The 24,656-nt window shown below is 38.7% G+C and overlaps 1 long non-coding RNA gene across 5 annotated transcripts in view; it reads left to right on the top strand.

Moving 5' to 3' along the window:
* Positions 1-880: 880 nt before the first annotated feature.
* Positions 881-24,656, top strand: part of LOC141578194 (uncharacterized) — a 90,513-nt gene continuing 66,737 nt past the window's right edge. For 4 of the 5 annotated variants that reach the window (XR_012508305.1, XR_012508304.1, XR_012508303.1 and 1 more), the window contains exons 1-2: positions 881-1,340; positions 22,183-22,447. This is a non-coding gene — a long non-coding RNA (uncharacterized LOC141578194). The remainder of the gene's footprint in view (positions 1,341-22,182; positions 22,448-24,656) is intronic. The other variant, XR_012508306.1, reaches the window with a different exon arrangement.

Below are 24,656 nucleotides of genomic sequence, written 5' to 3'. Positions count from 1 at the left end.
TCGGGTCCCTGGGTTCCAGGTCACAGTGGGGTACGCAGCGGCCTCCGGGCCTGAGGGGAGCAGGAATCCGGGCGGAGGAGCTCCCGATCGTGCTCGTCGTCCTGTTCTCGGCAGCGAAAACACCAGATGCGCCGGGCGCTGACCCGCGGGGTAGTCCGGAGTCCTCCAAGTGCCCCCGGGGGTGGGGGAGCGGCCTCGGCCGCGCTCTCGGCTCGGGCAGCGCAACGCGGAAGTACCCCCTTCGTCGCCGCTTCACTCCATCGCGCCCTGACGTTGGGTGCGAGTTCAGGGGAGGGGAGTGGGCGAGACAACAACACGCCTCCGCCGCCGCCTCCTCCTCCGCGTCGACGTCGTCCTCCTGCGGTGGCGGCGACACACGGCGGGCGCCTCGGAAGTGGCCTGGGCCTGACAACAACTCCCGGCCTAGGGCCTCGCGCACTCTGCGGCCCGCAGGGACGGGCGGCGGGGCGGGGCGAGGCGGGGGCGACCGGGCTGCGGCTCACGGTTGGGGCAGCGAGTGTGCGGGGCTGGGCGGGGGGCTGTTTCCGGGGAGATGGGGGCGGGGGGGGCGTTTCTGAGTCTGTGGCGGTGGGTACGGGCTCTGACTTTCTTCTTCCTTCGCCGCCGCGAGCAGAGGTGGCGGTGCTGCCCCTTTCCTCCGCTCCCCCCCCCTCCACGAGGAGGCTCCTGGTGTGCGCGGCCGGCCCGGCTCGCCCCTCCCCTTCCCTCTCCGCTCCTCGTCAGGAGGACGGAGGGCGACGGGACTTGCTGGTTGGACCCTAACCTCCACAACCCCTCCTTCTCGCCTCGCTCTTTCGGCCTTTCCCCCTCGGCCCTGACGTGAGGCCGGGGGCGCGCACGCACGTCGCGCTCTGAGCAAGCCGAAGGTGAGTGGTGTCACGGGCAAGGAAGGCGGGAACAAAGTTGCCGCGCATCGGCGTGCTCGCTCCCGCCAAGCTACAGGAGTTTGAAACGGAAATGACGTAACGAAGAACCCGCTCCACTTCCGGTGAGGGTGGGACTATGTGTGAAGAAGGGTTAAAGAAAGGAGAAGATCAGTGCGCCGCCCACTGCTGTCGCTGGAGTCTCTCAGTGATGGCACGCCGGTCTTGCCTGTTGCTTACGTTCAGCGCGCAGTACCGGTTCCGGATCCCCGCCGGTGCCACACCGCCTGCCTGTTGAAAGGTCACGGCGAGAGCAAGACTCCTGGAGTCCTAGAGACTCAGGAATAATGCCGTTAACAGCCTTCTGGGTGGGTAGTCACCCCATCGTCTACCCTCAGCCAAGCCCGGGGGTTGGAACAGCTGCGAGAGGGGAAGAGAGGGCACTCTACAAAAGAGGTAGGGGGTGGCGTTAGCTTAAACTACCTCATATACACCCAAGTTCCAAGCCCCATCTTAACCTAAAAAGAAAGTTGGAAGTCACAGCCCCAAGCTTCCATAGCCTTGAAGTTTAAAAAAACATACATTGAGAATAATGAAACGTCAAAGGGGACGTTTTCTGTAGGAAGTCCCAGAATTATTACCAGCCGCCTTGAAGTCAAAATATCTTATTCAAATGAGAGTTGCTCTCTTGGCACTTCACCCGTTTTCACCTTACTATCTAAACCTGTGCAGCTGCAAAACGTAACCATTCGGTGACCTCAAGTCTCACTTCTTGCATTACCAGGTTTGCAGTTACAGACTCGGTACTTAGGACAATTTAAAACATTTAAATGGCTTATTGACTTTTATTATGGTTGAAAAGAAAAGCTGAGCCGTGCATTCAGTGGCTACAAGTTTTCGAGTATATTTGTTCAGTCCACCAGTTGGTTCTTAAACACTTGGTGTCCATCCATCATTCATGCCTTAGTGTAAATAATTTTAATTGACCTGACATCCACTAACACTGTGTCTCAGTCTGGACTGATCTAAGCTAAATATCAGACTTCACTGAAATAATGAATACAAAAGGTGTTTGCTGAAGGATAAAGGAGGAAGCAAAGGAATAGGTAATCTTGAAATCAGCTCATTTCCCAGGAGGACAAGCCTGGGTGGGCCACACAGTGGCACTTACCATGCAGCCAAAAGGAAGTGGTAAAGGCATTGGGAAACTAAATAGAAAAGTAAGGGAAAGGGTGTCTAAAACACATTTCTCCGAGGTAGTATTGCTGAATGAAGGTCCTATAGCCTAAACCAGCTAGCAAGTGGCTTTTTCCAAAAAATAGGATCAACCTGCCCCATCATCCTACTTTCAAAAGCCTGGAATAATAGAACAAACAGAGTAAAATAAGAGGTTTATCTAGCAGTTCCTCACATCTATAACCAATTCCTCCCGAGAATGTCATCTTCTATCCTACACTTGCAGAGAAAACTCGTTCCCTAGTAAATGGATAGCTTCCAGTCCAGGTTGCAAACAACATATGGACTAAAATATTTTTAGTGGGTTCTGCAACCCACATGTTTCTGCAGAGATTCTATCTTGATGAGGGGTAATAGGAAGAAGAGGAAGAAGTGAAGCATTTTGAGTTCCCCAAAGATACCTGCCCACATACATGGAGGTGCTAATAATTAACAGGGTTCAAACTCCAAAAAAATGGAAAAGACCTTTTAATTAGAGGTAATCTGTTTCTATAAGTTTGTCTACTTGCCCTCATGCAAATAGACTTGAAATTGCCACTTGGGACTATATTTTAGTATTTTACTGTTTGTGTGTTATGACATATTGTCTACAGGTTTAAAAGAAAAGAAAAGGATTTAAGTCTTTTGTTTTCTTTGTTTAGCAAGTCATATCATATATATCAACTGTTCTTAAGGTGTGGCCTGAGACTAAAACTTTTTCAATGGTTCATGCAATCAAAGCTATAATAAGACGTGATTTTTCCTTTATCATTCTCTTTTTTTTAATGAACGTACTGTGGAGTTTTCCAGAGGCAACATGGCATTTGATGACATCATCATTCTAATGGCTAATGGAATGTGTGCTTTTGTGTTCAGATGTTTTCTAGAATGTCTTAAGGTGTTAGGGTTCTGAAATGTGTAAACATATGGAATATCTGCCTAGCTCAGGGAACCAATATTTTCCAAATACCATTAATGGATGATGTCACAAAATCATGAGCAAAAGATTCATTAAAAGTACAAGACAGATCGATGTGCTTTAATGTAATACTACAAAAAGTTCATTGATATGATTTCAGATGCCTCTTTACAACTAACCTTTAAGAAACTTCTCTGGAGCTTTGGTGTAGTATGAAAGAGTAACCATATTTATATGAAAAAGCTATTCAAATACTCCCTCACTTTTCCAACAACATACCTTGTTCTCACATTGCCAACAAAATAACATATTCCAGCAAACTGTATGAAAAGGCAGCTATGAGAATCAATTTCAGCCCCGTTAAACTAGTCAATAAAGAGAGATGCAGAAAAGTGAAACAATAATCCTCTTTTTTTGTAAAGATAGTTTCATTCATTTAAATGTTAGTTGTGCTGCTTTATGATGGGGTTATTGTTTTAAATGAATATATTTAAATTTTCTCCATTTTTATTTCTAATATCAATAGATATAACTCAAATAAACAAAAGTTCTTTGTGGTCCTGTTTTTTAAACAGTGTAAAGAGATCCTCAGACCAAAACCCTTGAGTAACGCTGTACAAAATCGTTAAAATTCCAGTGCTACTCTTCATGCTTCTGATGGTACAAACAGTTCATAGATAGGTCATGCGCTATCATTCCAGAATCCTCCTTCTAACTAGAAATTTCTGCAGTGTGTTTCAACGTTACTCCTCCTTTAGAGAGGTTGTTTGCTTGACTTTCGAGTAGATTTTTCTGTCTTAAAAAAATTTAAGCTCTCCTTATTTCAGCCCACTATTCTTCCTCCTCATAATGAAGACTATCAAGCATATTATTGTTAAAAGAGAGAAAAGCAAAGCCAAAGCAATGGAACTTTTCAATTTAATAATAAAAACAAGTAGTGGCTAGTATTTACTGAGCATTTACTGTGTAACCAGCTCCGTGCCAAGTGATTCGTATTTATTTTCTCATTTAATCCTCTCAACATTGCCTAAAAGTAGAGTGACCATAGTCCTGCGTTTGGCTGGGATGGTTCTCATTTATACCACTTCTTCAAGCATAATTATTAACAATATTCCCTTTCCAACACATTAGTTTCCCAGTTTGGGAAACTAAAATTATTTGATCACCCTTCCTGTAAAAATTATTATCCGCAGTTTACAAATCCAAAAACTGAGGCATAGAGAGATTGAGTGTCTTGCCCAAAGTACACTGATAGTGAATGTGGATCTGAGATTCCTCACCCAGGTCTGTCTAACTTTGGTTGGTTTGTTTGGTTTTCATTTTTCAGTTTTATTAGGTAGAATTGTTATAATTTGACTGCACATATACAATATATTGCATGTAAATATGTACAATATACAGCATATTTTTTTTAGTTTACATATATGTACTGATCATTGTTTCTTAGAACAATTTAAGAGCTTTAGCTTTTTAAACTTACATAGTTATCAAAGGAATAAAGCCAACCACAAAATAAAAATCAACAGAATGTGGTAATCCAATCATAAAGGACCATCAAATGTGCTTACACATAATCTAAGTTATAAATCGAAGTAGTATATTTGTGTCCTTTTTTTTTTTTAGATTCCACATGTAAGTGATATCATATGGCATTTTTCTTTCTCTTTCCAGCCTATTTCACTTAGAATGATGATCTCCAGGTCCATCCATGTTGCTACAAATCACATTATTTTATTCTTTTTTACAGCTGAGTAGTGCTCCATTGCATATATATACCATATCTTCTTTATCCAGTCATCTGTTGATGGACATTTGGGTTGTTTCCATGTCTTGGCTATTGTAAATAGTGCTACTGTTAACATTGGGGTGTATGTGTCTTTCTGAATTATATTTTTCTCTGGGTATATGCCCAAGAGTGAGACTGCTGGATCACATGATAAGTCTATTTTTAGTTTTTTAAGGAATCTCCATACTGTCCTCCATAGTGGCTGCACCAATCTACATTCCCACTAACAGTATAGAAGGGTTCCCTTTTCTCCACACCCTCTCCAGTATGTATTATTTGTAGACTTTTTAATGATGGCCATTCTGGCTGGTACAAGGTGATGTCTCATTGTAGTTTTGATATGTATTTCTCTGACCATTAGTGATGCTGAGCATTTTTTCAAGTGCCTATTGGCAATGAGAATTGCTTGTTTAGGTTTTCTGGCTATTTTTGGATTTGGTTGGTTGGTTTTTTGATATTAAAGTGTATGAGCTGTTTGTATATTTTGGAAATTAGTACCTCATCAGTTGCATCATTTGCAAATATTTTCTCCCATTCTGTAGGTTGTCTTTTCATTTTTTAAGTGGTATCCTTAGCTGTGCAAAAGCTTTTAAGTTTAAATAGATCCAATTTGTTTATTTTTGCTTTTATTTTCATTACTCCAGGAGCTGGTTCAAAAAATATATTGCTGTGACATGTCAGAGAGTGTTCTCCCTATGTTTTCCTCTAGGAGTTTTATAGTATCTGGTCTTACATTTAAGTCTTTAATCCATTTTTAGTTTGTTTTTGTGTGTGGTGTTAGAGAATGTTCTAATTTCAGCCTTTTAAAAGTAGCTGTCCAGTTTTCCCAGCGCCACTTACTGAAGAGACTGTCTTTTCTCCATTGTATATTCTTGCCTCCTTTGTTGTAGATTAATTGACCATAAGTGCGTGGGTTTATTTCTGGACTTTCTCTCCTGTTCCATTGATCTCTGTGTCTGTTTTTGTGCCAGTACCATACTATTTTGATTACTGTAGCTTTGTAGTTTAGTCTGAAGTCAGAGAGTGTGGTTCCCCCAGCTCCGTTCTTCTTTTTCAAGATTGTTTTGGCTATTTGGGGTCTTTTGTGTTCCATACAGACTTAACATTTTCTATTCCAACTCTGTGAAGAATGTTGGTAATTTGATAGGAACTGCATTGATGTAGTTCAGTTTTTTCAAGAATTATGAGATGCTTCATGGTGATATCAGTGCTCCTGAGATTTACACTGAACCCAGCTATAGTAATAAATTCCAGAATAAAAGAAAGTGTAACATAAAATTTATGATAAAATTTTAAGTTCAACTTCACTAGTAAAACACTGTTCCCATGCTCATCTTTTACACAGTTCAGAGATCCACACTTGATATGAACCCTTCGCAGAAAAGCAGTGCTGCTTCTGTGTGTGTGTGTGCGTGTGTGCGTGTGTGTGTGTGTGTATGGGGCTTGGGGGGCAGTTCTTGCTGGTTCAGAAAAGCTGAAGGATACCTATTTATGAAACAGATATAGTGGACCAAGCTGCTAGAAGGCCTTCCTAATAGGCATTCTCCCTGATCACAAGTAACAGAACACTGGTTTTGCTGGGTATATAAATGTGCCTAGCTTAAAACTACATCTCCCAGCACTCCTTGCAGATGAAGGACCTGGCCATACTATGCAGTCCTGGCCAATGAAATGTACTTGGAAGTTGTTGGATGAGGCTTCTGGTAATGCTCCTTAACATGGAAGGCCAATCTAGCTGATCTTGCCTTTTGTCCTTCATTCCTTACTTTTCTTTGCATCTGGAATTCAAATGCAATACTGGAGTCTGAGCAGCCATCTGTGACTACAAAGGAATGAGCACATGTTAAGGATGGCTAGCAATTTCACTTCCAGCTGTATACCCAGGAGATATAAAAACATATCTCCATGCAAAATCTTGTACACGAATGTTTATAGCAGCATAATTCATAATAGCCAAAAAAATGGAAACAACGCAAATGTCCATCAGCAGATGAAAGGGCAAACAAAACAATAATATAGTATTGTTTCAGCATTGAAAAGCAATGAATTTCTGATCCATGCTACAGCATGGAAGAACTTTGAAAACATTATTCTAAGTGAAATAAGCCTTAGTTTCTGTCTTTTAATCATCACCTAAAGTACAAAATAGACAGCATTATTCACATTTAACAGCTGAGGAAAGTAAAACTCAAGGAGACTGAGTTGTCTACAGCCACATAAACAATAATGTGAGACCTGAATTTTAACCCCAAAACAAATCCTAACCACAAATAGAAACATTTTTTTTAAAAGTGTTTCTTGACCTCTATCCACACAATCCCTTCCTGTTCCTTTATCGTGTCCTCAGTGACCATACAAATGCTACCCACCTTTCCTTTCCCTTTCTGTATTGGTACCTGGCCTTCTTTCCAGTATCCTGAGCATAACTTAAAATTTCCAGTGGAAATTGGAATTTTAGAGCCAGAAAGAATCTTTAAAAATTAAATTCAATCCCCCCACACTCACTTTATTGATGGAAACTGAGATGTATACAAATCAAATGTCTAAGGTCTTACAACTACTTTGTAAAAGAAGCCCTATTTATTTTGTCTCCCATCCAGGATTTTACATTCAACTCATGGTTTTCACACTAATGGTACTCAAAGACATTCCAAAAGGTACATAGGCTGGGAAAGTTTTGGTTTGTTTTTGTTTTATATTGAAGTATAGTCGATTTACAATGTTGTGTTAATTTCTGATATACAGCATAGTGATTCAGTGAATATATATAGTGAATATACATATATATTCCTTTTTATATTCTTTTTTCATCATAGGCTATTACAAGATATTGAATATAGTTCCCTCTGCTATACAGTGGGACCTTGCTTTTATCTATTTTATATATAGTAGTTAGTATCTGCAAATTCTGAACTCCCAGTTTATTCCTCCCACCCACTTTGTCCCCCTGGTAACCATAAATTTGTTTTCTGTGTCCCTGTTTTGTAAATAAGTTTAGTTGTGTCCTTTTTTTAGATTTAGGCTGGGAAAATACTGAGAAAGTCATTTTTCAGATGCTCAACTTCCATTCTTCTAAAATTCATCTGCCTGAGAATGTTATTCTGGTGAAAATATCTTGCTGGTTCTCTTTCTCCCACTTTATAAAGCAAAGATACAACTCCCACTCATTCTCTAATCTTAATGGCACATTGCCCAAAAGTGTAAGAACAAAGACAAACCAAGGCCCGAAGAAAACATTGTGTGTAGGGAAGACTTGTTTAATCAAGACAACCTGTCTCATTGTAGCAGTAAGTAATGTTCTTCTATGAACACATTAGAACACATTTACTAATGTTTAAAACTATTAATCAAAACGTGAAATATATTTGCTGTTTTAACCAATTGTATATTACTGATAATTGAAATTATGACTCAATCTGGAAGAAAAACTAACACTGATAAATTTTCACTTGTATACATATTTGTATGGCAGAATGTATGATAAGGTGATCAATAAAAGACTTTAAGGCAAAAAACAAAAATGTAATTAGGATAAAATTATGTGAGAGAAGTGGAATGGAAATACAGATTCAAGGAGAAAAAGGAACAATGTAAAATTCTGCCTGTTGAAGTTTGAATATAGTTTTTCTAAAGGAATGATAGTGGATATCAAACAACCATTATTTGAGTCTTTGGATACACACAGGAGTGATATATTAGTTCCATTTTTAAATGTTAATATTTAAAATGTGACAGAAAATTGCATCCTTTGCAACTATTTAAATTTATAATGAAAAGAAACTTAAATGTCAACATAAAAGGTGCAAAGTTATATATAAGCTTTTAAAATTGGTTTACACTGGGGAGGGTATAGCTCAGTGGTAGAGTGCATACTCAGCATGCACAAGGTCCTGGGCTCAATCCCCAGTACCTCCTCCAACAATAAATTAATAAGCCTAATTACCTCCCCCACTCCCCCCCCCATAAAAACAAAACAAAATAAACAATAAAATTAGTTTATGAAGTATGAGCATAAAAACCTGAAGGCCACTGTCATAGGCAATCCCCTGTAGCATATTGATGACTCATAGTAAATCCATTACCATTATCGAAAAAAAATTCTCAACCAACCTGTCTGCTAATTTTTAACTCAGTATTGTCATTTCCTCACATAAAAGAAAGCACATTATCATTGTTCTTTAAAAAAAAAAATCTCTAAGTCATCAAATAGAGATTTTTATACTCACTCCTAAATTTTGCAGCCTGTGTCTCCAGGCACCAGGCTGCTATATACTGAGACTTTGGCTTCAGACTCTTCAGTTGCTCCCAACTGCTTGTAGGAGAAGATGTTAAGCCCTTCAGAGGGCTCATATTACTCTGCATGATGCAAGTCCCACTTATCACTCCGGACTCATCTTTCTACCTCTGCTCAAACTCTACTCTTTGGTCATCTAGAACTTCTTTTCATTTCCTTGAAGGGTCCTGATCCTCTCAAAAATGAGCCTCCACATGGGCTGTTCCCTCTATTTGGAATACTCACCCCACCTCCTACCTCCCAACTAGGTCTAATTTTTACATATTCACATCTCAATTTAGATATTACTTGAAACTTTCTCTGACACTGCCACCACTACCATCACTAAAGTTGGATTAAACGTTCCTCCTTTGTGTTCCTGATGAGTAGTGTCCTTCGCCATCGAGCATGTATGCCATCATCTCGTTCCTTGTCTGTAACTTGGGTAGGTGACAAAACAGTAGAAACAGTATCCATTATACTCACTGTCATATTAAGCCCCGCCCAATGTATGGTACTTGGTAGTTTCTTCATGAATAGTGGGAGAATTAATGAGTAGATTGATTGATTTTGCTGATTCATCAATTAAAATACTTCTGTTGAAAGTAACAGCTACTCTCACAATCTTAAAAGAATTTATTGGCAGAGTGTAAAGGGTTCAAGAATTGACAGGAAGTCGTAATACCAGGCTTCAAAAAATGGGTAAAGACCCAGGTAACTCCATCAGCCAGAGAAGCTGGAAAATGTTGGCAGGGATATCCCAGTCGCCCAAGAGGGACACAGTCACCTTTGTTGTAGGGGACTGCTGCCCCCTCTTTGGCATGGGATTCCACCTCCACTGCCATTGGAGATAATCTCCCCATGGCTGTGAATTCAGTCTCATTGCCCCTTTGTCTTTGTGTCACTTGGTCAAGATTTAAATTTCTGGAAAAGTGATATTTAGCTAAAGATCGGGTGCCACACCCAGACTGCTGGAGGTGAGGGAACATCACTGATGGCCTATCACACTTCCAGAGTGAGAAGGAGGGCGTGCTGTCACCAAGACTGTGGTGCTCCCTCAGATAGGAAGGAGGGTTGGAGACAGTCAGCTAAGAAAGTACAGCTGTCTGCTACAGCTGTCTAGAACTAAAGCAAACTATGTGTTCCCACACAGAGCAGTTTGTTTTGGTGCCATGTGTGAATGTAGGGCCTTTAGAATGGCTTAAAAAGTAATAAAGACACATGAATTGAGTGTGATGTTTTTGGAGAAACAATCTTCATTCTGTAGTCAAATAGAATACATACGGTAATTCAGATACGGTTGTGCTAGAAGTTTTACTTAATGAAGTGTTCAGTGAAGGATAGAAAGAGCAATTACAAAATAGACATTTAAAACAGCAACTGAAAAGAACTTAAATACTTTGGAAATTATACAAAAGTTACATTGGGCTCCAGTCTCAATAATAAGCACAAAATTCTACCTTTCTGTGGAAATAGCCAAAAACCTAGAGATCCAAAAGACTGAAAATCACTTAACAAATTTTAAAATGTATGTATAGATTTTTGATGAAAACTTGGTAATTAATGGTTACTGAAAACCCAATAGGAATTCTGGCACACATAAACAAGATGAAGGGTTTTTTCAGATATGGAAGAAATAAACCATCTAAGGAAAAAAGAAGTCCAATGTAAACCTGAAGAACCAGGGATGAAAAAAGTTTGCTTCCAAAAAAACCTACACATCGATATTCATAGCAGCTTTATTCATAATTGCCAAAATTTGGAAAGAACCAAGATACTCTTTAATAAGTGAATGGATAAACAAACTGTGATAATTCAGACAATGGAATATTACTCAGCAATAGGAAAAACTGAGTTTGAGTTACCAAGCCACAAAAAGACATGAAGGAAACTTAGGTACATATTGCTAAGTGAAAAGCCAATTTGAAAAGGGTACATACTGTATGATGTCAACTATGTGACATTCTGGAAAAGACAAACTAGAAGTAATAAAAAGATCAGGGGTTCAGGGGTTAAGGGAGGGATGAATAGTTGGAGCAAAAGGTATTTTAAAGGAAATGGAATTTATTCTGTATGATACTATAAAGGTGGATACATTTGTCAAAGTCCATAGAATATACAACACAGCGTGAACCCTAATATAAACTTTAGTTGGATTTTAGTTAATAATAACATGTCAATATTGACTCATTAATTGTAACAAATGTACTATACTAATGCAAGATGTTAACGGAAGAAACTAGTGTATATAGGAACTTTCAGCTCAATTTTTCCATAAACCTACAACTGCTCGAAGAAAAAAGTATACTAATTTTTTAAAAAGAGAGAAGCATGTACAGTTATAATTTTTTTCTACAATCATAATTTTTAAATACTATAAACTTAGTTACACTTATCATAGTATCTGTCATACTAATAAAAACTGGTTGGTATTTGCTTCACAAGTGGCAGGTGAAACACTTGCTGAAAAATAAAATGAAGCAGATGGAAATAAACTCACAAGTAATTATTTACTGACAGTATCTTAGCTAGCCTCCAGGATGATCCCCAGTGACCCTCATCTCCTTTTTATTTTTGTTTTAAGCCCCTTTAAATTTTGTAGTATTTGTTAGGCAGTAATAGATGACAAATACATTGACTTTCAGCTAGGATTAAATCAATGGATGCACATCAAGAAGTCAAAATCCTATGGACAAATGAACAACTTGGGATTTGTAGAACTTCGGAGAGGTTCTGGACTTGGATATAGGAAGTGTTACACAGGGAAGGAAAGAGAAATGGGGTGGAATCAGAATGATTTCAAATTCTATAGAGAAGAGACTACTCCCGCTGGTTCCCGGAAACACATTAGTTGTTGGCAGCCAGGTGACTACACCTAGGAGGGTGGTAGTCATGGAGGTTAGGGAGGGCAGGGGAATTCCTTTCTAAAGAACTGCCCAGACAGAATTAGGTGTGCTAGAAAGGAGTTGGTACAGCAGAGAAATATCTCTCCATTTTGGCATGAGAGAAGCTTCCGGCATAAAAGGCAGCCCTTGGCCTATATACTCTCAAGAAAGAACCATCAGTTGGAAATCTCCTCTTTGCTGCACAAATCATCTCGTCTTACTGTTGCTCCATTTCTTAAAAAATCAACTTTATTGATGTGTATAATTCATGTATAATACAGTGATAAATGTGTAGGCATATAGGCACTACACAATCAAAGGAAAAGCAAAAGTTTTTCCCCAAAACAAAAAGTTTCCTCCTACCTCTTCAAAATCAGTCCCCACCACCACCAGCCCCAGGCAACTAACCATAGATGAGTCTTCATGTCCTAGAATTTCTAATGAAATGAATCATAGAGAATGCACTTCTGGCTTCTCTTGCTTACATAATGTTTTCGACATTCATCGTGTTGTAGCTTGTATCAGTAATTAATTTCCTTTTCTTGCTGAGTAGGATGCCATTGTATGGATATACCACATGGTGTATCCATCAACCTGTGGTTGGACATTCGGATTGTTTCCAGCTTGGGACTGTTATGAATAAAACTGCTCCAAAATACATGTATCTACCATTGGAGTATCATATAAAATAGTTTCAATGCCCTAAAAAAAAAACCCCTGTTTCACCTATTCAGCTCTTTCTCACTCCTCTCAAACTTCTGGCAATTGCTTATTTTTTAACATTGCTGTAGTTTTACTTTTTGAGAATGTAATTGTAGTTATAGAGTATTTAGTCTTTTCAGACAGCCATCTTTCATTTAGGAATGTGTGTTTAAGATTCATCTATGTCTATTCATGGCTTGATAGCTCTTTTGATCGCTAAAAAAATATTCCATTGTATGAATGTACCACGGTTTGCTTATCTATTCACCTATTGAAGGATATCTTGGTTGTTTCCAATTAGGGGTAATTATGAATAAAGCTGATATAATCATTTGCATGCAGGTTTCTGTGTAGACATAAAATTTCAAATCAGTTGGGTAAATACTTAAAAGACCACAACTGCTGAATCATACGGTAAGATAACATTTAGACTATTTTTAACTTTGTAAGAAACTGCCGAAGTGTCTGTACCATTTTCCATTCCCATCAGCAGTCTGGGAGGATGTTCTCTACATCTTCACCAGCAACAGGTATCATCAGCCTTTTTGGATTTTAGTAATTCTAATAGGTATGTAGTGGTATCTCATTGTTTTGATTTGAATTTCCCTAATGACAAATGCTTTGGAGCATTTCTTCATTTATATATTTGCTATCTGTATATCTTTGATGTGTTTTTTTTCCATAACTGCTGCCAATTATTAAAAACTGGATTGTTTTCTTATTGTTGAGTTGTAAGAGTTCTGCTATATTTGTGATACAAGTCTTTTTTCCAATATGTTTTGCAAATATTTTTTGCTTTTTGATTCTCTTTCACAGAACAGACTATTCAATTTTTATAAAGTATAGCTTACCAACATTTTCATTTAAAAAGTTTTTTTTCACAGAACATGCCTTTGTTGTATCTAAAAATTTATCACAGAACCCAAGTTCACCTATATTTTCCCCTGTTTCCACTAGAAGTTTTATAACTATGCATTTTAAAATTGGAACCGTGACCCAGTTTTAGTTAATTTTTATGAAAAGTGTATAAATGGCATTTTTTTAATATTTTATTTTCTTTCAGTTCATTGCTAGTATTTAGAAATAGTTATTATGCCTTGTAACAATTTTGGTTATTTGTGTCCTTCAAAGAATTTATTCACTTTATCTGATTTGTGGAATTTACTGGCATAAAGTTCTTCATAGTATTACTGTATCTTTCAGTGTATGTTGTCATCTCCTCTTTTTCAACCCTGTTATTTTAAATTTGTGCTCTTTTCATTTTTTTAATCTGTTTAGCTAGCAGCTTATTATTTTTATTCACTTTTTACAAAGAGTCAGCTTCTGGTTATTTATTTTTGTTTATCCACTTTCTATTTCATTGGCTTCTACTGTTATCTTTATATTTCTTTCCTCCTACTTACTTTGGGCTTAATTTACTCTTCTTTTACTAGCTTCTCAAAGATAAAGCATAGACTGTTGATTCTAGATAGTATTGTTTTAATATACAGATTATCCAGATAACTAGATACTTCACATGTATCTTTTGACTACTAGTTTCTAATTTAATTCCGTCATGGTCAAAGAACATGCTCACTATGATTTTAATATGTATAAACTTATCAGAACTTGTTTTATGGTCCAATATATAGACTATTTTAATGATTACTCTATAGTTAGTTAAAAATGTATATTCTTTTGTTGTTGGGTGTAGTGTTCTTTAGTAAGAAAAGACATAGAACACAGTCAACAGCTCAACTTGGTTAATAGGACCTCTATGTTCTTACAGATTTGCTACTTAATCCATCAATTACTGAGCTGAATTAAATCTACTACAATTGTGGGTTTTTCCATTTCTCTTTTAATTCTATCAACTTCTGCTTCCTGTATTTTGGAAATGCTGTTATTAGGTGCATACACATTGAGGAATTTTATCTTCCTGATGAATTTAATCCCCTCCCCTTTTTTCATACTGAATTTTTCTCCTAGGGGACATATTTCCACGTTCTTCCCTTGTCTAGTAATTTTTGACTAGAAGTTTACCATTATGAATGTCATGTTTTTACTAATTTGAATTTTGTTGTCTTTTAATTAATGTTAAAGTTGCTTGGCAAGCAATTTAGTTACCTGGGGATCAGCTTGATCACATCAAGGCCTACTTTTAAGCTTTGTTAGGGTAGAGCTAAAGTAGCTTTTATTCTAATGCTTATTTAGCCTAACTACTAAGACAGAACATTTTTTGGTTCTCTATTGAATGCCCCAGGGTTTTCATGTTTTCTTCACTCTGGTTAGTAGGAGATCAAATATCTCTTAGCCGTATGTGAGCTGTGGGACTCGTTGAGTTCACAGCTCCGAGCTTTTGTTCTTTGCCCAGTCTCATGCAGTTTCATCTTAACATAGGTTCAGATTATTATTCTGACCAAATAATCAAGGGAATCCCTATGCAGATTTTTGGATTTCCTTCTCTGCATATCTTCCTCCTCTTTGGTGTTCTGCCCCACAAACTGCAGCCACCTCAGCCTCCCCGTGTTCTTATTTCTGGATCATCAACTCAATGTGATCTTCCAGTGATGTCCAGATTTCTCCTCCTGGTACTATGGTCCAGAGATTGCCCCCAGGGAGTAAGCTGCAACAATCGAAAGGTAGACCTTACTGGCTTCCTTTCTTTCAGTGGCTGAAAAGAAGTGGCTCCAAACATCTATTTCATACATTTTATCCAGTTACCCATTTGTTTACAGCAGGCTGGCAGGCCCAAACTGGTGACCTCTTCATGAGTAGAAGCAGTCTATTGTCTCATTCTTTTTTTTTAAATTTTATTTTTTATTGAAGTGTAGTTGATTTACAATGTTATTTTCAGGTGTACAGCAAAGCAATTCAGTTATACATATACATACTATTGCCTCATTCTTAAATATCAATGAATAACCTAGAATCAACAGACATTTGAGGGCCACACAACATATACTTAAAATTTCAGAATATAATATGAATGCTACAATTTTGAATAAATGTATATATATATATATATATATGAAGTGATATTAATTTGTCAGGGCTGCTGAAATAAACTATCATAAACTGGGGACTTAAAACAACAGAAATTTTATTGTCTCACAGTTCTGGAAGCTAGAAATCTAAGATCAAGGTGCCAGCAAGGTTGGTTCCTTCTGAGGCTGTGAGGGAGAATCTCTTCCACGCCTCTCCCCTTGCTTCTGGTGGTTTGCTGGCAGTCTTTGGCCTTCCTTGGCTTCTGCTGCATCCCAGTCTTTGTCTTTACCTTGAAATGGCATTCTCCCAGTCTATATGTCTGTCTCCAAATTTCCCCCTTTTTCAGGACATCAGTCATATTGGATTAGGGACCCACCCTACTTCAGTATGATCTCATCTTAAGTAATTACATCTGTAATCATCCTATTTCCAAATAAGGTCTCATTCTGAGGTACTAGGGATTAGGACTTCAACATATGAATTTTGGTCAGGGAGTCGGGGGAGGGGGTACACAGTTCAGCCCATAACAATAATTAAAGTGCTGTGAACAAAAATCTGTGAGCTGGAAAGGGAACAGAAGAGATAGAGGAAAAAGTGGGGGAGAAAACTAATATCCTGGTATCACAAAATAGGAAGGTAGCTGTGAGATACTGACAAAAGTCTCTAAAACAGGAAATAGGAGTTTTGATATATTATTTTTAAGTTATAAAGGTAACCAATAGCACGATTAGCAAACTGAGATGTTTATAGAAGCAAAACAAGCGACAGAAAAGAGAAACATAGCTCAGGTTTGGTGCTTGTGTGTACCTCATAGCAGTGAAGAGAATTTTGGCACACAGAGCTTGCCCCATCCGGAGAGCATAGCCACTTAGCCAGCTTTGGTCGATTCTTGGGGTAGGAGCCATATTTGCCATATATTGGGTGAGTGTGCCCCCAAAATTCATGTCCACTTGGAACCTCAGAAAGAGATCTTATTTGGAAAAAGTGTCTTTGCAGATATAATTAGCAAGGGGAAGTTATACTGGATTAGGGTGGGCCTTGAATCCAGTGGCTGCTGCCCTTCGAAGAGGGGAGAGATTTGGACTAAGAGACACGGACACACAGAGGGATGAAGACAGAGGAAGGAATTGGAGTGATACAGATACAAACCAAGGAACCACCAGAAGCTCAGAAAAGGCTATGAAGCGTTCTCTCCTAGAGCTTTCAGAGAGAGCCTGCTAACACCCTGATTCCAGACTCCTAGTCTCCAAATAAGTGGGAGTTGCATTATGTCTTATGCTTCCCAGTTTGCAGCCCTAGGAAACTAAAATGCACCCCGGTCTGACTTTTTTTGAGGCTAAATTAAACATTTGGAATTTTTAGATGTTAAATCTTACAATTTTTCAATTTTTTTGTTGTGGTTGTTTTGTTTTTGTTTCCTGACTCACTGCTGTTCAAACAAATCACATCTATCATCAGGTCTCGCCTCCAGGCCATCCATTTGCAACCTTTGCAATAGAGAACCTAAAGGCAATGTAGGGTTATGACTAACAGAAATGAGAAGTGGGGGTAAGTGAACTGAGATAAGGTGCAAAGGTGCTAAATACTCTTCTGTCATAGCAGGAAGTAAAAAAGGAAAAGTCTCAAGCTGATTAATGAAGTAAGAAAATGATTCAAAGTGGTTGCCTCTGGAAAATGGTACAGGGGTGGGGCAGGTGACTTTCACTTTCTGTTATAAGTTCTTTCACATTCTTTGGATTTGAACAGTAGGTAGGCATTACTATTAGGCTTCTGGTTGCTCTAGAAGTGAGGAATTAAATGTTTCTCCCAAAAATAGTAGAAGAGGCCAATAGCTGAGAAAAGTTTGAAGGAGTAGCAAAAGGGACATCCTGTCTCTGGACAAAAATAGGTCTTAGTGCCTTTGAAAGAACAGACAGAACGTTCTTTCCACACTTTTATGTTGCCCAGAATTCATTTTTGTGGAAATCATGATAGTCCTTAATCCTAAGTAGGCTTCAAACCATAGAAATGAAACTATTGAGTAATGTAGTGCTATGTTTTACGATGTTGAGAAACTAAAAAATTAAGAATAGATTCTGGAAAGAACTAAAAAGAAAGAGCTTCCTTTTTTAAATTGCCTATCAAAAAACCCTGAAAGGGCCACTTGTGTTTCCTGGAGGATTTTGTGCCCTTCAAAGAGGGAGACTGTATCCTTAGTTATACAATTGTTCATAACATTTGACATGACCAATGATTTTAACTGATGAATTAAACCACAGAGAGTGTACAAAGGAAAAATCATCTCTAGGTAGAACTATATCCAGCTTATCCTGAAATGCTTGTTTCTATAAAAACCTACCAACACATTAGCAGTACATATTTACATGAAGTTTGCAAAATGAATTTATGTATTAAGGTAGTTGCTCAAGATGACTGGCCTAAGAGCAACATTAAGAAACTAAAATTGGATTAAACTTGAGAAACAGATTTATCAGATGTCACTTTCTTCCCTCTAAGACATTGATATTGGCCAATAGCTGGACTATCTCTCTCAGTCTGTTCTCCACACCTATCCTGAGGGATCTTTACTCAAAGGCAGTCTGTTCAAGGCCTTCCCCTAACCTAAATCCTTTAATGGATCTCCATTGCCTCCATGACAGATTGATAGTTTTTCTTGATCTAATCTCTGCTCACCTTTCTGGCCTCACCTCTCAGCATCCCAGTCAGTCCAAATGTGCTGCTTGCTGTTCCTTGAACCAGAGCCCCTGGGCATGTTTCTTTCCTTTCTCAATCCTCTTTCCCATGGCTAACTCCTACAGATCCACAGAAGTTCAACTTAAGCCTCCCCTCCTCCAAGAAGGGAACTTCTTCACCATCCAGAGCAGGGTTGTATATATTCACAGCATCTTATTGGATAATTCATCAGAGCTTGGCATCTTCACTCATTCTCTTCTGACCCTAATTTCCCTAGTGGACTTGTAATCTTATGACTATAAAGTTGCTTTTGTGTGTGTGTGTATATATATGTATTTTTTTTAATTGAAGTACAGTCAGTTTACAATGTTGTGTGAATCTCTGGTGTACAGCATAATGCTTCAGTCATACATGAACATACATATATTCGTATTTTCATGTTCTTTTTCACCATAAGTTACTAGAAGATATTGAATATAGTACCCTGTGCTATGCAGTGTAAGCTTGTTGTTTATCTATTTTAAATGTAGTAGTTAGTATTTGCACATAAAGTTGGTTTTAATGAGAAAGTTTCTCCTTTTGTTTCTAAATAATGACGTTAGTTCTCAGCTCATTTATAAAACAGACAAATCCCAAGCCAGGTGAATAATCAAGCCCCTGCCTGTTCTCCCCAACCTCACCCTTAAATCTCTTTACATTCAATTGCCCTGTTCCTACTCCCTACAAGTGGTGTCCTAGGTAAACACCAAATTATACAAAATCAAAGAGCAAAAAAGAACAAACAAAATTTCTACTTCAGAAAAAGTATTGTTTTCTCATAGAATAATGCACTTATAATCAACTCTTCTTACTTTCCTCTTGAATCACTTGAATGTAAGTTTCCTGAAAGTTTGAATTATATTCCCATTGCTTAGCATATTGCATAAAATAACAGGCAATCACTAAATATATATCACTGATGATTTTTTAAAAAGTTGATTTCCATTCATCTCTGGACTTACTAGCAGAAACTTACCACATGAGGGGTTTTTTGGCACGAAATTTTAATTGAGAATGACATGATTCATGCCAGTTAAATAGTTTGCCTCATCTTATTAAAAAATTATAAAACAGTTGATAAGAATCTATACATTCTGCTCCAGATGAAACCAGAAATGCTGCAGGGTTGTTTTTTTTTTTTTTTTTTTTTTTTTTTTGGGCTGATAATTTTGTGTATTTTCTCTGACAAATCTAGATGTTTAAAGGCCTTTGATTTAAACAAAATTCTTCAAAATCAAAAGAAAATTCAAACAGCCCACATTTCAGAAAAGGTAGAGTTGGCCTGTATCTGAAAAAATATTTAGTTCACATAACACTGACTTTCTTCTAATGTGCTTTCCAAAATATGGACTATTTCCTGGTCCTTTCTCTTTTTCTTCTGATACTCACATCAGATTCAAAACAGAAATTTTAAGTATCATCAGTAAACAGTGACTTTTGCATGTTTTTTCCTTTAAATATGGGTTTTATTTTTTAAATTTTTTATTTTTAATTTTTTTGCAGGGGAGGTAATTAGGTTTATCTATTTATTTACTACTTTTGGTAGAAGTACCAGGGATTGAATCCAGGACCTCATGCATGCTAGGCATGCAGCCTAGCACTGAGCTATACCCTCCCCAAAAAGGTTTTATTTTTTTAAATTTTTTATATATATATATATATATATTTTTATTGAAGTGTAGTCAGTTTACAATGTTGTGCCAATTTCTGGTTTGCACTTTTTTAATCCAATAATTCTATGCATAGCTATAGTCCACTAAGCATCCTGCTGAAGATATTCACAGATAATAATTCATTAACTTCCCAGAACACCACGATGAGACAGGTATCACTATCATCCCCATTAAACAAATGTTGAAATATAAGGTGGAAGAAAGTATACAATTTCCTCAATATCATATGACTGTCAAGGAGCAGACCCTTAAGTGGTATTTATAAATGTCGGAGAAATGAAAGGGGTTAAAATGAGAATTCGTTTAAAGGAGACATAATAGTTTTGAAACATTTTTTCCACAGTGGTCTGTGAAATGACAGCTGGTTAATGCCTTACCAGATAATGTGACAACAAAGCATACATATTTTTATTCCCCGGCCATTAAAAGCAAAGGTAAACAAATAATTACTTCAGAAAGCTCAGAGAAAATTTTCTTTTTAATCAAGCCTTTTTACTATCAGCATTGATGACAAAGATTGTCATCAATGGTATCCATGGAAGACACGACTCTGGGCACAAGAACACAAAAAGTGTAAAGCAGATGTGTTTCTTCTCTGACAGCACAATTGCCATTTCTTCTGGCGAAAAGTTTCTTTGAAATTCCACCATCCCAGAGTATAACATATTTGAGACTCTTTTTCCTTAACCGCCAAAAATGGCCTAGAAGATAGTTCATGTGTTTCTATCAGGAGCCCACTCCTTTGCTTCCCAGGAAAGGAGCCCATATTGGTTACTGCTGTGTCTTTTGGCCCTGCCACCACCTTCTGGTTTCGGGCTGGGGAAGTAAGTTTGGAGACTCAGAATCCTTGTTTGCCTCCCTCTTGATGAGGAGGCCCTGGGTATCCAGGATGCCTGACTCAGTCTAGCATTTGGGTGACCTTCTCATCCCTTCCAGCACTTGCTTCTCAAGGTAATAACAACAGTTAATAGGTGCCAGTTTCTGTTTCTGTGACATCCATACAGTTTACAGGAAAAGTCTTCAGTTATGAAATGACCCATCTCTCCTGTGTGCGCCTGGGATCCGCCAGGCTACTTTAAGAGCTCTGTCCACCTCCGGTAATTAACCTCACTCCTGATCACCTTACTCAGAAAGTTTGAAGGCTAGAAAGTAATAACCCTATTTTTAAGGGAGCCTTGATTTCTCTCTGTATTTACATAAAGTGCAAAAAAAATTAACAGCTCACATCTCATTTCCATTATTGAGTTGTACTCATACAGACCAGAGGGTCTGCTGGATCGATCCCTCCATCTCGCGTTCTTTTCCTTGGGAACTCAGATCTGAAAGAGGGACTGCTGTCAGTGGGAGCTGTGTGACTTGGGCTCTAACAGTCTGACAGGCAGCTGGATCCAAGGGATTAGAAATCGTGGTAGCTGAGCCTGCTCCTTGGCGGGAGGAAACCCGAAGGTAGGCGACCAGCCAGAGCACAGGTGGTCTCACTTACAGCAGCTCTCCTGCTGCTCTCACGTCCCCTGAAAATTGTTGGGAAGGATGGGCCTTATATTTTGTGCTTCAACAGATCACTGTGATTCAAGAGAAATAAATTCATTCAAAACAAACATTTTTTTTTTGGAGTGCTTCTAAAACTATGCATGTAAACTGCTTTCCAAGTACATTTTACTTTGTAAAATCAAGACTGTTGGGCATGCATTTTACTCTTTGTGATATCTGCACCCATGTATAACTTTTTTTTTTTAATTTTTTAAAGCCTTATTTTCTTCAGCCTTCCCTTAACTTCATTTTTTAAATTAAAGTATAATCAGTTTACAGTGTTGTGTCAATTTCTGGTGTACAGCATAGTGTTTCAGTCATACATATACATACACATATTCCTTTTCATATTCTTTTTCATTGTAGGTTACTACAAGATATTGAATATAAGTCCCCGTGCTATACAGAAGAAACTTACTGTTTATCTGTTGTACATATAGTAGTTAGTATTTGCAAATCTCAAACTCCCAATTTATCCCTTCCCCACCCCCTTTCCCACCAGCAACTGTAAGTTTCTTTACTATGTCTGTGAGTCTATTTCTGTTTTGTAGATAAGTTCATCAGTGTCTTCTTTTTCCTTTTTTTCAGATTCCACATATGAGTGATACCATATACTATTTTTCTTTCTCTTTCCAGCTTACTTCACCCAGAATGACGATCTCCAGATCTATCCATATTGCTGCAAATGGCATTATTCTATGCTTTTTTATGGCTGAATAGCATTCCACTGCACAAATATATGACAGCTTCTTCATCCAGTCATCTGTCCATGGACATCAAGGTTGTTTCCATGTCTTGGCTATTGTATATAATGCTGCTGTGAACATTGGGGTGTGTGCATCTCTTTGAATTCAAGTTCCCTCCAGATGTATGTCCAGGAGTGGGACTGCTGGATCATGTGGTAAGTCAATTTTTAGTTTTTTGAGGAATCTCCATACTGTTTTCCATAATGGCTGCACCAAACTGCATTCCCACCAGCAGTGTAGGAGAGTTTCCTTTTCTCCACACCCTCTCTAGCATTTATCATTTGTGGACTTTTGAATGATTGACATTCTGACTGGTGTGAGGTGATACCTCACTGTAGTTTTGATTTGTGCTTCTCTGATAATTAGCAATATTGAGCATTTTTTCATATGCCTATTGGCCATTTGTATGTCTTCATTGGAGAATTGCTTGTTTAGGTCTTCTGGATTGGGTTCTTTGTTTTTTTGTTATTAAGTTGTATGAGGTGTTTATATAGTCTGGGGATTAAACCTTTGTCAGTCGCATCATTTGCAAATATTTTCTCTCATTCTGTAGGTTGTCTTTTTGTTTTGCTTATGGTTTCCTTTGCTGTGCAAAAGCTTATACGTTTAATTAGATCCCATTTGTTTATTTTTGCTTGTATTTCCACGGCCTGGGTAGACTGCCCTAGGAGAGCATTGCTAAGATTTATGTCAGGAAATGTTTTGCCTATGTTTTCTTCTAGGAGGTTTGTAGTGCCTTGTCTTATATTTAAGTCTTTAAGCCATTTTGAGTTTATTTTCGTGCATGGTGTGAGGGAGTGTTCTAACTTCACTGATTTACATGTGGCTGTCCAGTTTTCTCAATACCACTTGCTAAAGAGACTGAGTTTTCTCCATTGTATATTCTTGCCTCCTTTGTTGATTAATTGACCATAAATCTATGGGTTACTTCTGGGCTCTCTAGTCTGTTCCACTGATCCATATGTCTGTTTTTTTTGCACCCATGTATAACTTCTAACTCACTTTCATGCTTGACTCTTTCTCTGTCTTGGAGTTTTGAAATTCAGTCCTCTTATGAAATCTCAAGGGGAGGTGTGATAGGGTAGAAAGAGTAAGAGGTTGCGTCAGTGGAACTCTGGCTCTACCCTTTTTATAAGTAATTTCATTTACTCTCTCTTAGCCTCAGTTTCCACATCTGTGAAACGGCAAGCGTGATAGCTGCTTCCCTTACTGTTACAAAGCTGTTGAAATAATACTGGGTCATGTGTATGAATAATATGAGCCAGCATACGAGGTAAGCCCTGTTAGCCATTGTGCAGAAGAGGGACCAAAGGCTTGAAGTGCTTAGTTGACATGCCCAAGGTCACTCACAACATACCAGACTGAGTTCATGCACCACTCCAGACTCACTTGGCTCCCCCTGACCCTACCTCCTGACCTTGGCCTCTTGCTCAGTGGAGCTCCCCTCATCTCCTAACACCCCAGCCTGACTCAGACTCCCCCAGGGTGAGGGCCTGGCATTGGCCTGATCCCCCTTTGCCCCCTCATAAAGCAGCAGCTTCAGCACCCAAGTCCAAAGTGACAGAGATTGGCCCCTCCCACAACACAATACTAGATGAAGCACCGCTTTCCCAGCACAACCCTGAGGTGTGGAGTAATTAACACCCTATGGGGCGTGCTTGGAGATGGGAAGAAGCTGACAGATGGGCGCATCTTCCTTCCTCCCCATGATGAGCTGTTGCCACGCACCACAGTGCCACACGGCACCTCCAGAGATGTCCTGCCTGTCGAAGCAACCGGCGTGTTTTCTTGTGATGCTGTGACCTACTCAGTAACTCACACATTGTATTCACTCTGCTCCTTTCTTTTTCCATCACCCTTTGCTGCTCTAAGATTGCACCTCCCCATAAAGCAGCTGACGTGACCACACTCCAGACCTGTACTGTCCAACTCAGTAGCCACTAGCCCCTTGTAGCTACTTAAATGAAAATTAACTCATTAAAATGAAATCAAATTGAAAATTTGTTTTCTCAGTCACACTAGCCGCGTGTGTCGTGCTCAATAGCCACATGTGGTGAGCAGCTGCAGCGCTGGACGGCACAGACACAGAGCACGGCCGTCATCACAGGAAGTTCCTCTGGACAATTTAGCTGCTCTAAATCTTAGCATAACCAATTATTATGGCATTATTATATAGCCGCAGAATGTCTATTTCAAGCAGTTCCCATCTCTGACAGGCACCTTCTGTCTTTCCGACTTGCTCTTGTATCCCTACTTAAATATTCTGTTAAGTACTCTGTAATCTCCATTTGACCTGCATCTTTCTTGCTGTTGTCCCTGCTTCCCAGGTTCTTCTCATCACTCCCCCTGCCCAGCTTAAATGTT

Source organism: Camelus bactrianus, chromosome 7, assembly GCF_048773025.1.
Source record: "Camelus bactrianus isolate YW-2024 breed Bactrian camel chromosome 7, ASM4877302v1, whole genome shotgun sequence".
Classification (NCBI taxonomy): Eukaryota; Metazoa; Chordata; class Mammalia; order Artiodactyla; family Camelidae; genus Camelus; species Camelus bactrianus.
This window is presented reverse-complemented; position numbering and strand designations above follow the sequence as displayed.